At 48.1% G+C, this 14421-nt stretch overlaps 1 protein-coding gene across 1 annotated transcript in view; it reads right to left on the bottom strand.

Annotated features, from left to right (window-relative positions):
• The window catches only part of MAP3K12 (mitogen-activated protein kinase kinase kinase 12), an 82650-nt gene that overhangs the window by 45469 nt on the left and 22760 nt on the right, over positions 1 to 14421 (bottom strand). The window lies entirely within an intron of this gene.

The raw sequence follows: 14421 nt of genomic DNA, 5'->3' as shown, positions 1-14421 counted from the left end.
GAGAGAGAGAGAGGAAGCAGAGGGTGGGGAGAGGGGGTCAAGGAGAAGGGAAATGAGGGGAGATTAGAGTTGGGGAGAAAAGAAGAGAGAGAGAGAGGTGGAGAGAAGAGAACAAGAAGGAATCAGATGCAAGAGAGATGGGATTTAGGAGCCAGAAGAATGAACAGGAGAGACAGAATGGAATTAGAAGGAGGAGAGAGAGATGAAAAGAGAAGAGAGTGTGAGCAAAATAGAGAGCGGGGATGAGAGGAGTGGAGTGCAAAGGGCAGATATTGAGAGGGAAGAGAATGGAGCCAGGAGGAAAGGGGGATGGAAAGTGGGGGAAGGAGAGACGGTCGGAAGAAGGGATTCAGGTGGAGGAGTTAGGAGGAAGGGGGATTTATGTGGGAACAGAGATATCTGATCGGCGTGCCATGAAGCACCAGGGACTCCCATGGTGGCATTGTTGCTAAGGTGGCAGTGCAGAAGGGAGGGATGTGCTGTGGAGCTGAAGAGGAGCAGGTCTGGAACAGCCGTCCTAGGATATGAGGCATGGCGGCTGCTCTCCGTTCCCAGGTCTGGCCTCAGCACTGCTTCTGAAAGGCCTGCAGCAGCACTCCAGGGACCAGAGTCAGCAGTGGGGCAGCCCCAAGCCCCAGGCCAGCACCATCTGCCACAAGCACCTCCATGATGACTAGCAACCAGACCTGTGCGTGCTGGCAGGGCCAAGGACCCATTAATAATGGGGTGGCTCCCCCCCCCCTCCCACTTTGTCTGCCTCTCCCAGACAGCAGCTGAGCTACCCTTGCTCTTCCCCATTAATTACACAGAGCTCCCAGAGACCAAACACTAATTACTGCCTGTGCCTAAACCAATTCATTTACAAGGAAAACAAAACAAGAATTGAAGCAAAGACTAAATGCACCAAAATAAGTGTCATAAATCCTGGAGACAATATGGAGATCTAGGGATGCCACACCATTCCCAGCCTCTCTCAGCAGGAAGCATTGTACCGAAAGGTGTAGGAGCACTGTGAGGGGGGTTAGGATAAAGGGAATGATGTAGGAGCACAGTGAGGGGGGTGAGGCTGAAGGGAATGGTGTAGGAGCACTGTGAGGGAATTAGGCTGAAGGGAATGGTGTAGGAGCATTGTGAGGGGGGTTAGCTAAAGGGAATGGTGTAGGAGCACTGTGAGGGGGGTTAGGCTGAAGGGAATGGTGTAGGAGCACTGTGAGGGGGGTTAGGCTGAAGGGAATGATGTAGGAGCACAGTGAGGGGGGTTAGGCTGAAGGGAATGGTGTAGGAGCATTGTGAGGGAATTAGGCTGAAGGGAATGGTGTAGGAGCACTGTGAGGGGGGTTAGCTGAAGGGAATGGTGTAGGAGCACTGTGAGGGGGGTTAGGCTGAAGGGAATGGTGTAGGAGCATTGTGAGGGAATTAGGCTAAAGGAAATGGTGTAGGAGCACTGTGAGGGAATTAGGCTGAAGGGAATGGTGTAGGAGCATTGTGAGGGGGGTTAGCTAAAGGGAATGGTGTAGGAGCACTGTGAGGGGGGTTAGACTGAAGGGAATGGTGTAGGAGCATTGTGAGGGGGGTTAGCTAAAGGGAATGATGTAGGAGCACAGTGAGGGGGGTTAGGCTGAAGGGAATGGTGTAGGAGCACTGTGAGGGAATTAGGCTGAAGCGAATGGTGTAGGAGCATTGTGAGGGGGGTTAGCTAAAGGGAATGGTGTAGGAGCACTGTGAGGGGGGTTAGACTGAAGGGAATGGTGTAGGAGCACTGTGAGGGGATTACGCTGAAGGGAATGGTGTAGGAGCACTGTGAGGGGGGTTAGGCTGAAGCGAATGGTGTAGGAGCACTGTGAGGGGGTATTAGGCTAAAGGAAATGGTGTAGGAGCACTGTGAGGGGGGTTAGGCTGAAGGGAATGGTGTAGGAGCACTTTGAGGGGGTATTAGGCTAAAGGAAATGGTGTAGGAGCACTGTGAGGGGGGTTAGGCTGAAGCGAATGGTGTAGGAGCACTGTGAGGGGGTATTAGGCTAAAGGAAATGGTGTAGGAGCACTGTGAGGGGGGGTTAGGCTGAAGCGAATGGTGTAGGAGCACTGTGAGGGGGTATTAGGCTAAAGGAAATGGTGTAGGAGCACTGTGAGGGGATTAGGGTGAAGGGAATGGTGTAGGAGCACTGTGAGGGGGTATTAGGCTAAAGGAAATGGTGTAGGAGCACTGTGAGGGGGGGTTAGGCTGAAGCGAATGGTATAGGAGCACTGTGAGGGGGTATTAGGCTAAAGGAAATGGTGTAGGAGCACTGTGAGGGGGGTTAGGCTGAAGGGAACGGTGTAGGAGCACTGTGAGGGGGGGTTAGGCTGAAGGGAATGGTGTAGGAGCACTATCAGGGGGGTTAGGCTGAAGGGAATGGTGTAGGAGCACTGTGAGGGGGGTTAGGCTGAAGGGAATGGTGTAGGAGCACTGTGAGGGGGGTTAGGCTGAAGGGAATGGTGTAGGAGCACTATCAGGGGGGTTAGGCTGAAGGGAATGGTGTAGGAGCACTGTGAGAGGGGTTAGGCTGAAGGGAATGGTGTAGGAGCACTGTGAGGGGGGTTAGGCTGAAGGGAACGGTGTAGGAGCACTGTGAGGGGGGGGTTAGGCTGAAGGGAATGGTGTAGGAGCACTATCAGGGGGGTTAGGCTGAAGGGAATGGTGTAGGAGCACTGTGAGGAGGGTTAGGCTGAAGGGAATGGTGTAGGAGCACTGTGAGGGGGGTTAGGCTGAAGGGAATGGTGTAGGAGCACTATGAGGGGGGTTAGGCTGAAGGGAATGGTGTAGGAGCACTGTGAGAGGGGTTAGGCTGAAGGGAATGGTGTAGGAGCACTATGAGGGGGGTTAGGCTGAAGGGAATGGTGTAGGAGCACTGTGAGGGGGGTTAGGCTGAAGGGAATGGTGTAGGAGCATTGGGGGTCAGGAGCTGTAGGGATTTGGTCAGAAGTGCTTGCTACGGTGGAGCTCTGCCCCCTCCTGAGTTGATAGCATCTCTTTCCCTTCCGCTTCTCTCACTTCCCTTGGAAAGTCCCAGCTTGGGGTGCTCCCACGCAGGGCACTCTGTGTGCTGACAGGGCCCACTCATTGCCCTGTGATGCAGAGGATGCCTGGGTGTGCTCAGCTACTGCTCTCCACGTCTCCCATCCGTAAGGAGGTCTGGAAAAGCGCAGGTACTCAATCTCAGAGATCTTTCCCTGACACCCTCTCTCCTCTCCACGCTCCCCGTCCTGCTTTCCTCCCTTTCTCTCCCGCCCTCTCCTACTGTCCCTGAATAGATTCCTTCAATCTTTTGCACTCTTTTACCAAAAGTGCAGGTTTCCTAATAGATCGACAAGCTGCAGTTCTTTTGGATTTGTTGCCACTGAAGAAAGTCAGGCAGAAGAGGAGCCAATAGGGTTGCTGCTACCCTCCCCATCTAGAAACAGACAAGCAGTGACACCTCCCGTCCAATCCCCTGCCCCTCCCAGAAAGAGAGAGAAGAGAGAGAGAGAGAGTCCCATCACCTGTCCTCTATCCGGAGAAAGCCAAGCACACCTACCCCAGATCCCATCTACTGCCCCCCCTGCCAGAGAGAGGGAGAGAGAGAGCCCCATCCTCTGACCCTTCCCCTTCCTTCCCCTGGTCCATCCTCTGCCTTTCTCAGTCAGAGGTGACCCTGAACCCCTTTTTTTTTTTGTGGTGGCCAGGGCTCCCTCTCTCCCCTCCCCCAGTCTTTTTCTGGGCCCTTCCAGTTTTTAGACCTAGAGCCCTGATTGGCTGAAAAGCAGAATGTCCTCTCAAGAACACAGGCCCCATCGTACACACCCTGCTAAGGAAGGCCCTTCCTATGTGGGAACTACGTCTTTAAGTCACGGTTAAAAAAAAAAAAAGAAAAAGAATTCTTGTGGGAGGCTCCCGAGATGGTCAGAGGATTCTGGGGGGGGGGGGGGGGGGGGGGGGGGGGGGGGGGGGGGGGGGGGGGGGGGAGGGGGGGGGGGGGGGGGGGGGGGGGGGGGGGGGGGGGGGGGGGGGGGGGTCTCTTTTCCTGATGCTCAGGAGTCTACAGCTCTGCTGGGAGCTTCTGGAAAAGGAAGATGCCAGCTGCACAAGCTCGCTCTCTCTCTCTCTCTCAGCTTGTCCTGTGCCATGGCTTCCTAACTGGGAGAGGCGGAGCAACCTCTTAAGAGTGTCCTTCTGCCTCTGGACTTCCTTCTGCCTGCATGCAGCTGGCGACCCTGACTTTTCCCATTCCAAAGCGTAGAAGGGGGTGCGGTTTTCATGGCCATTTCTGGGAGTTGTGTCTACGTTTTTTTGTGCTACCAGTCAGCTCATGCAAGCAGGGACTCAGTTAGAGGTGGCCCGGGAAGTGCTTGTGAGTCTGTAAAGTTAAACTGGTACAGCCGGGCCCAGAAAGGAAAGCTTCTCGGTGCTAAAGTATTTACTGCTATGTTTGTTGTAGCTACATCTGCCTGACTGAGCCTGTGGACGGGACCGTGGTAAATATTCCCTGTCCTGTAAATAAATTGTCTTGATTTCGGAACCGTCAGCTCTGGAGTGGTCAGAGTTCACTGCCTCAGGTCTCAGCTTCCTCATGGAGTCATAAAGGGGTATCCTGAAGCTTTAACTGCCTACAAATCATCAGAGAACAGGTCTCTACCCAGTCATATTATCTACGTAGTGGAAGAGTTAGCCTGGAGGTCGTAGCAGCAGGTTGTGACCTTGGACAAATCACTTTGCCCTCAGTGTTTCCCAACCTTTCCAAGCCCACGGCACGCCTACATTAACAAAAATGTTGTGTGGCCCACCAGTCTCCAAGGAGCAGGCGGTGCAGACACGGAGAAGCCTCTTGACCAAAACAGGGAAGCACTGAAAGCCCCCTCACGCTCCCTATTCCAGACACAGGGAGAGAGGGGGGCAGAGACATGCATGAACCCATCGTGGAGTGGCATAGCCCTAGGTGAGCATGGGTGAGCAGTACACATACGAGGCCCTACCAGTTGTACTCGTATCAAGAAATAATGCCTTAGCGTGCACCCAACAATGGATTTCTAAGCTGCCTGCAACAGCCATCATGCATCATGAGGGATGCTTTAAAATAGTTGAATTCAATTATTTCAAGCACTTACCAACATTAAAAATGCCTTATCTGTGCGCATACTTCTGATCCCCACCCTGGAACACCGGTACACTGCCCCTTTTTTTCCCCTGTTCACATTTGCCAATGATACTGCCAGTATGTGCATACTTTCAAGGTTTATAAAATAGCTTATAGGCACATAATTCTTTGAAAAAATTCCCTTCATAGTGAATACATGCAAAAAAAAAAAAAAAAATCCAAATTCTGGTGTCACCTCAGTAACCGCAAAACAAACTTCTTCCACTGCCAAACGCTTTGTGAAGTAACACAAACCCCTGCAAAAAAAAAAACCCAAACCAAAACACCCTCCACCAAGAACCTTGCCATAGCATAGCATACCAGCAGTAACTCTCAGGACCTTATCTATGAAAACGCAGCAATGGAAGTATTATACCGTGCCCTAGAACACTAATACACCACCTACTGGGGAAACAGAACAAGCTTGAATGCTACAAATCCTTACAGAGAAACTACACGCAGGCAGAGAATACTGCACCTCAGTCGCACATGTGGAGCACAGACAGACCTTTACCTAATACAAAATATGGGACTACAAATTAGAAACCTGCAGACAAAACTGAAATGGAAAAGCCCGAGAAACCAGACTCTGAAGAGAGAAGAAATGCAAAAACGAAAAGAAATGTGCACTCTCAGAGATAACACATTCCACTCGCTAACGTGAGGAGCACTTCATTCCCTTACCGCTTACGATTCCCTGGTTTAACTCTTAGGGAGAACTCTGGCACTTTTCAGACCAGCCCTAAGCCTCCCCCTTGCCCAGGCTGCTGGGATTGGTCAGGCTCTGCCCATAGAGGCCTGGCTGAGCCAGGCCTCTATGGCCTGTTTTGGAGAGTTTTGGAGAGTTAAGGAAGGAGATGTTTGGTGGCCCCCAACTTCAGACCCCACCGGCCCTGCCTGCCGGGGCCCTCACAGGCCTGGAAGAGGAGAGAGAGATCCCTTGTTTCTCCTGGACCTGTTCCGGCTCAGGAGGGAAAGTCACCCCTGCCCTGAAGGGCGCTGCTTTGCCCTGCTCCAGCAGTTGTGTGAGGTCTTTGCAGTTGCCCAGAAGAGAGAAGTTTTCCATTTTTGTTGGGAGAAAACCTTTTTGCCACCGATTTCCTACCCACCCGAAGGGAGAGAGAATTTTTTTTTCCTATTTTCCTGTCGCCAGGAAGGGACACTGACTCAGTGGTCAAGTCTGCTGAAGTACCAGTCAAGACATTAAGGAGTGAGTGCGCCTGTGTGACAGGAGTATGAGAGACTGTTCCAGGTTTCCCAGCCCTGTGCGTTTAGGGGCCTGGAGACTTGTCCTCCTCCCCGCTGGAAGAACCCCTTGGTGGCCAAAGGAGTGAGTGAGGAGAGGACTGGAAAACTGAGAATACATTTGGCCCTAAGGACTGTGGTGTGCCCCTGCATTCTGGTTGTCACCCAAAGAGGGGCTTACACTAAAAATTCAAAATATTTTTGTTATTTTATCTTTGTTGTCTGATCTTATTTTCCTAATCAGTTAGTCCCGGTCTCTTTTTTTCCATTTTCCGCTTGTGGGTCTTTTCCTAATTCCTCATTCAGGGTTCCTTTTTCTTTGTTTCTTTTCTCTCCTCCTGTCTTCCTCCCTTCCTCCCTCAAATACAAACTCACACAGGCTCTCAGTCACACAGGCTCACTCATAAAAATACACACACATTGCTCTCACTCAAGCTCCTTCACACACACACACATACACATACACACACACACACACAGGCTCTCAAATGTCACATGCTCCCTCACAAACATAGGCTCTCACTGTCACATGGTCCTTCACACACACACACACACAGGCTCTCAAATGTCACATGCTCCCTCACAAACATAGGCTCTCACTGTCACATGGTCCTTCACACACACACACACACACACACAGGCTCTCAAATGTCACATGCTCCCTCACAAACATAGGCTCTCACTGTCACATGGTCCTTCACACACACACACACACACAGGCTCTCAAATGTCACATGCTCCCTCACAAACATAGGCTCTCACTGTCACATGCTCCTTCACACACACACACACACACAGGCTCTCAATTGTCACATACTCCTTCACACAAACACATGCACACTGTGGTATATTTAGGATTTCCAACTTGAAATCCTTAGGGGCTGATGCAATACAGTGCACTCAGCCAAGCACACTGTTTAACCCGCAGCTGGATGCGGATTGTGTAGGCGCGTCCATATGCCCTTATGCAATAAGGGGATCAGCGCCTGCACAACGCACGTCCTACGCACCGGGAAACTAATAGCGCTCGTCATCACGTGCAAATGCATGTCAATGAGGCTATTAGTTATTCATTCCACATGCAGTAAAAAAATGTGCGTCCTTTAAGCACATTTTTGTGCTCAGAAATTAATGCCTGCCCAGAGTAGGTGTTAATTTCTGAGCAGCCCAAAATGTTGTACAGAAAAGCAGAAAATACTGCTTTTCCGTACATCCTCCGACTTAATATTGTGGCAATATTAAGTCGGAGGAATGAAAGATTAAAAACTTTTTTTTTTAAGTGCTGGCAGTCAGGTTCAGGAAACGGACGCTCAGTTAACCAGCGTCTGTTTTCCGAACCAGTGCCTGTGCGCCGAGCAGGAAAACGGATGCCGATAAATTCAGCGTCCATTTTCTTAACTGGCGGACAGCCGCGAGCAGCCAAGCACTCTCGGGCACCGGCTGTTAAGGAGGCACTCGGGGTGTGCAATCGACCCTAGCGCCTCCTTGACAGCGCAATTCCTAATTAAAATATTGCATGGTGCCCTCAGGAGAGGTGCACTTTTTTCACATCAGCCCCTTAGTTAGGTTATGCTAACTGCCGTCATAAGGACTGAGACTGCGCTTTTAGGCCTGGCTAGAAACAGCTGAAGGCAGAAGTACTGAAAATGATGTAGCTATTGAATGCTAGGAATTATATATCTATATAATCTTTAGTAGCCAAGCATAACCATATATGGAGATATTTAGAGTTGTTTATTCCAAAAAGCTGTTATCACGTAGGCAAAAATGTAAGCTTATGCATAGGTATTAGTTACATGAATTAAGTATAAGTTCTTGGAATTCGATGAATATTGATAAAATGTCATGAATATTCATGTAGAATATGATATACTGACCGCTGATTTGTCTATGGCTTGTTATCTATATCTTAAGATCTTTTATAAGGTGTAAATTCTTGCTGTGCAACTCGGAGATCTCACATTTTGGGTTCAACTGTTGACCTGTTGTATCTGTGTGTGCACAATCAGATAATAAAATAAGGGAGTAAGCTAATTGCATTCTGTTTCTTTAGTGATTACAAATTCTTCTTTAAAGTTTTTAAATTGGTTAGACAGAAGTATACAAAGTCAGGCCAAGGGGCTTCCCGAGAAAGTCCCAGCTACGGCATTTTCCATAACACATAGGATCACATGCTCTCTCACACACAGTCTCTTTCACATACATACCAGCTATCACTCTCACATGTTCTCATTCACAGGCTTTCTTTCACACATGCTCTCACATACACACATATACTGGCTCTAATTCTCATAGGCTTTCTCTCACACACACAGGCCTTCATTCTCACAGGTTCAAACACACACACACATACACAAACGCTTTCACTCTCATATGCTCAGATATACACACAGGCTTTCACTCTCTTAAGTTTATACATGCACACATACAGGTTTTCATGCTCAAAGACATACAAGACAGGCTTTCAATCTCACCAGCTCCCCAATACATACAGGCTTTCACTCTCACAGGCTCTCATACACACTTTGACTCTCACAGGCTTACATATACACACAAGCTTTCATTCTCATAAGCTGACACACACACAGGCTTTCACTCTCACAAGCTCACACACACACACGTAGACTTATGCTCACAGACAACCACACCCACACCCACACAGGCTTTCACTCTCACAGGCTCACACACATAGGCTTTTATCTCTATCTCTCTCTCTCTCTCACACACACACATGCACACACAGGCTTTCACTTTCACAGGCTCACACAAATACACCCACAGAGATTTACACTCTCATAGGCTCTCACACACACACATACACACACATACACACACATTCTGTTATTGGAAAGTCGGTATATAAAAAAAAAAAAATGCTAAATAAATACAGACTTTCACTCTCATGTGCTCACACATATAAACGCTTTCACTTTCACAGGCTCCTTCATAGGCTCTCTCTCACAGAGGCTCCCTCAAAAACACACACACACATAGAGGCTTTTATTCTCTTACTCACACACACACACACACGCACACTATTACTGTTTCATGAACATACACACAGAGGCTCTCTCATGTGTGCGTATACATACACATACACATACACAGAAACTCTCACACACAAATAGAGGTTCTCTCTCTCTCTCTCACACACAAACACACCAGGCTCTCATTCTTTTTCTCTCTTTCACACACACACACACACACACACACTTAGGCTCTCTCTGTCTCTCTCTGTCACACACACACATACACACGCTCTTACTCACACACTATCAGGGCCTCTCCCTGTCTTTTAGGCCTCTTCTTGGGCTGCAGCGGTGTGGGATCCATGGTTGTTCTTCTGCACTGCATCCTCATTTTCTTCTTTTGCCACCACAGGATGCATGCTATGGCGGCCCTGTTGCTCCGCAGCCTCGTTTCTTTTTTGGCTGCTGCGGGATGAGAGTCCAGTTTGGCCCTGCCGTACTCTGGCTTCGTTTTCTTCTTGGGCTGCCACAGGATGGGTCCATGGTGGCCCTGCTACACTGCGGCCTCATTTCTTCTTGGGCTGCTGTGGGATTGGATACACTATAGCCCTGCTGCACTATGACCTCGTTTTCCTTTTCGGTAACCACGGGATGGGGGTCTGTGGCAGCCCTATTGCACCATGCCCTCATTTCTTCTTGAGCAGCTGTGAGAGATGGGGTCCATGGCTGCCCAGCCTCTTTTTTTTGGTCATCAGGCTGCATGACTGGGTGGGCCTGAGCCCACACTGGGTGGGACAAGGACCACCCAGGTTCACCCGTGCCAATGTTACTGCCATCACAATGCACCAGTTCTCAAAAGTGAAAGGTGAAGTGCAGTGTAGTCACCCTGCTCAGTTAGTTACTTTGGTTGCCGCATGTGGCTGCCAGAGCTCCTTCATTGCTACCACTCCAAACACTCAAGAGTGAGTCACATCCAGTACTCAGTGCACAATCTCTCCCTATCTTACTCAACCTGGGGGTAAGACAGAGGATTCAAAGGCGGGACGATGAGAAAGTACATACCAATGTACATACTCTCCCCTGTATATATTCCACCTACGATTTCTCTATATTACCCCTAATCCATTTACCTGCTTCTCTATTGCTTCTCCTCCCCTTTGCCTATTCTGTCCCCCTCTATCCTTTAAACCCTATTCTTTAATTTCTAATGTGAAACAGTTATTTGTTATGTTCCCTTCCTTTTCCATTTCTTCCTCGCTAACTGTTTTTTGTAAACCGATGTGATGTTCCATATGAACTTCGGTATATAAATTTAATTAATTAATTAATTAATTAATTAAATAAAGTGGTATGTGCATTGTGTGCGCTACACAAAGTAGAGTCCGGCTAGCCATGCCTTGCATGCTGCCCATTGATTACCACACTGCAAGGCTAATGCTGTAGCTAGGAAGAAGAGGCAAGCATGATTACACACATTCAAAGAAAGGAGCTCCTACATGTTTAAGAGCCATCGCTGGAGTCATTTATTGCTGTGAGGTGCTGCGAGCACAGCCCAGGTGCAAGCCTGATCTGAGCATCAGGCAGTGCTGACTTTTCCGTGGCACGACTGATCAGGTCTGATGGCACACTGGTTGGGAAACACTACCTCAGGTACAAATTTAGAATGTAAGCCCTCTGGAGACAAGAAATTCCTAACTGTACCTGAATGTAACTCGCCTTGAGCTGCTAGTGATAAAGTCTGAACTTTATCTAAATACATTTTATATATATCTATATATATATCTATATGCAGGAAGTCCTTTACTTAAGGCATTTCCAGTTACAATGTTTCTAAACTGACACCCATTATCCAATTCACAACACTTGTTTCAAGTTTAAGAAGTCAAAGCATCTCCCAGCAGGTGCGCTGATGACCATAAAGCCCGGCAAGGTGATATCAGCAAAAAGGGAGCTGAGGACGTCCTCGCCTTGGAACAATGTCTTGGCACGTTCTTCTTCAGACACGACGCAGTGTAATGTTTGAAAATGAGTCTATGCCTTTTACAGTACTACAGACTTCTAAACTACAAGTTATTTTGTTGAAAATAGGGTATTGGTCCTTCGTACTGGAGCCAATCCCTTATTTATAACATTGTTCTTAAGGGGAAACTGGTTTCAACTTATAGCATTTTGACTTAAGACACAATTGGTTCCAGAGGATATCTTGTATATACTGTGAGTGTGTGAATATATATATGTGTGTGTGTGTGTGTATATATATATATATATAATATCATATATTTATTTATTTATTCATATTTATATGCTGCTAATGCCTAAAATATACGCAATATTACACCAACTAAAAAAGGAAGCAGAAAATCAAACTGACTACTTACAAAACAGAATATTCCGCTATATAGTCCCTTTGTCGATACTTCAAGAAAAAGCTTGCCTGAACGGCGCACTTTTTTGCAGGCTCTTAAGAGTCTTTGTCCTCGCCTTCAGCCTTAGTTCCTGTAGCACAGAGGTTCCACGGCATCGGGGCGGCTATAGGGAAAGCTCTTTCTCTCGATTCAGCAAATCTTGCCTATCGAACGGTAGGTACAGTACGTCCAACAGAGCTCTCTGTGATGAGCACAAGGCCCTCGTTAGGTTGTAAATCTGCAGCATCGCATTTATCCAGGGAAAATAATTAATGGCCAATAGTTTGTGCACCAGCACGGCTGCTTTGTATTTGACCCTCCACTGGACAGGGTAACCAGTGGAGGCCAAACAGGGCTGGAGAAATTTGCGTCTTCTTTTGTACAACCAGAAATGATCTGAGCTGGGGGCGTTTTGCAGGAAAATATCAGCACGGGGGATTTTTTCAAAACTGGCCCATGGGGTATCTGACGCCCTCATGCACTTTCCCTGCAGCACATGTATCTTCCGGCCGCGGCAGGGTGGGCTCTGCCGTGGTCTCGCAGGCCTCCAGGGCTGGTGCTAGCATTTTTGCTGCCCTGTGCAAACAATTACTGTGCTGCCCCCCTCCCCCCCCCCCCCCGCATCATCCACTCTCAGTCCCACGCCCATAAAAAAAAGCACAGCTCCCTCCAGCAATCTATATTTTTAAAAATGGACACCCCCCAAACAGAGCCCATGAATAGGGAAGGATATTAGGTACACTAAGCAAACCTTACAGCCTTACACACACACACACACACACACACACACATACACACACACACACACACACCCTCTACAGATGTACACACACAATTCAATTATGCATTTATAACAGATTTTACATGAAAAAAGAATATTCAAAAAACAGTCTTCTGAGGCAAAATATCACTTACAACATGCACATTATATTTACATGCACTGCTGTGGTGCCAACCAGAAAATCCTGCAAAAAAGACGCTTGGACCTCCTATGGAATTACATTTTTTCTAATGTGTGCAGGGTGCGGGCTTGGCCCTCAGAAAATCATGAATGAACGGAATTACCATTACAATATAGTAAACCCAACAAGCCAACATGAAAAAAAGCTGTATTCAAATTCTGAGGTCATCTCACAAAAAAAAAAAAGACCCCTCCACTGCTAAACTTTTTGTGAAGTAACACAAAGCCCTGCAAAAAAACAAAACAAAAAAAGGCGCCTAGAACCTTGCCATACCATATAATAGCACTGACTTTCAGGACTCAAATAACAGCAACCTTATGAAAAAGAAACCATGCAAATACCACACCCAAGCCCTAGAACATTAATACACCACCTACTGGGGTAACAGAACAAGCAGGACTGCTACACATCCCTACAGATAAACTACTCGCTAGCAGAAGTACTGCAAATGAGTCACACACAGGCAGAATACAGACCGACCCCTACCTAATACAGAAATAAGGGACTACAAATTGGAAATATAAACATGCAAACAAAACCAAAACAGAAAACCTGAGAAACCAGACCCTGAAGAGTGGAACGCTAAAGAGCAAAATACAAAATTATAAGAAATGCACATACTCAAGGACAAAAGTAAAAAAATCCGCTATATGAATAGGCTCTTATTATATGTGAAGAGTGGCCATCAAACTGCTTTCATCTGTGGAATACACAATAGCCGAGAATCTATTATAAATCCTAGGTTCCATGCCTGGGTGGCAATCGGGAGATCAATGCCTTCAATTCTTACAGCTGGAGTTGTCAGAATCTGACTATTACGCTGCACCACCAGGAGCTCTGTTTTTGCTAAATTTAAAGCAAGCTTCCTGTGGGTAAGCTATTGCCGAACGGTAGTTAGACAAAGGGAGATCATCGAGGTGGCATCAGCCCATAAGGGGGGCCAAAGGGACGTAGAATTGTAGATCATCCGCATAAATATGAGAGCCCTTGGAAAGATTAGCCAAAATTTGGCAAATCAAGGAATATTAAATAAAAGGGCGGCCAGGGCTGAGGCTTGTGCTTATATAAAAATCTCTGCTTAATTCTATGGGTATTTTTGTTTAGTAACATTTTTTCAAATTTTTTGAATGCTGCTTAAATGGCAACATCTAGTGACTTCCCAGGGTTTCCTGCCTTGTGGAGGGAGAAATAATGACAGAGTAAGGTTCTTATGCCTCCCGCACACTGCTGGCCCGCCGGCAGCCTCTAGCTGGGGTCCCTCTCCTACGAGAGCACTGGCTGCTGCCCCCAACACTGTCTGCCTTGCTCGGGGGCCCTTTCACCACCGGGATCCTCCCCTGGCGAAGCCGGTAAAAGGCTTGGTTGGGGTGTAGGCAGGGGGGCTAGCCTGTGCTGCTGCTGGTGGAAATGGTCGGTAGGAGAGCAATGTGGGCTGGAAATTGAGGGAGAGAGAGAGAGAGAGAGAGAGGGAGAGGGCGAGAGGGAGAGGGAGGGAGAGAGCGAGAGAGAGAGAGAGGGAGAGGGAGAGAGAGGGAGAGGGAGGGAGAGAGCGAGAGAGAGCGAGAGCGAGAGAGAGAGGGAGAGAGAGAGAGAGAGAGGAGAGAGCGCAGAGAGAGAGGGGAGAGAGGGACGAGAGAGAGGGGAGATGAGAGAGAGAGCGCTGAGAGAGAGGAGAGGAGGAGAGAGCGGG

The sequence above is a fragment of the Rhinatrema bivittatum genome, chromosome 3 (assembly GCF_901001135.1).
Source record: "Rhinatrema bivittatum chromosome 3, aRhiBiv1.1, whole genome shotgun sequence".
NCBI classification, from domain to species: domain Eukaryota; kingdom Metazoa; phylum Chordata; class Amphibia; order Gymnophiona; family Rhinatrematidae; genus Rhinatrema; species Rhinatrema bivittatum.
Note: the sequence above shows the minus strand (reverse complement) of the source record. Positions and strands in the feature narration are given on the sequence as shown.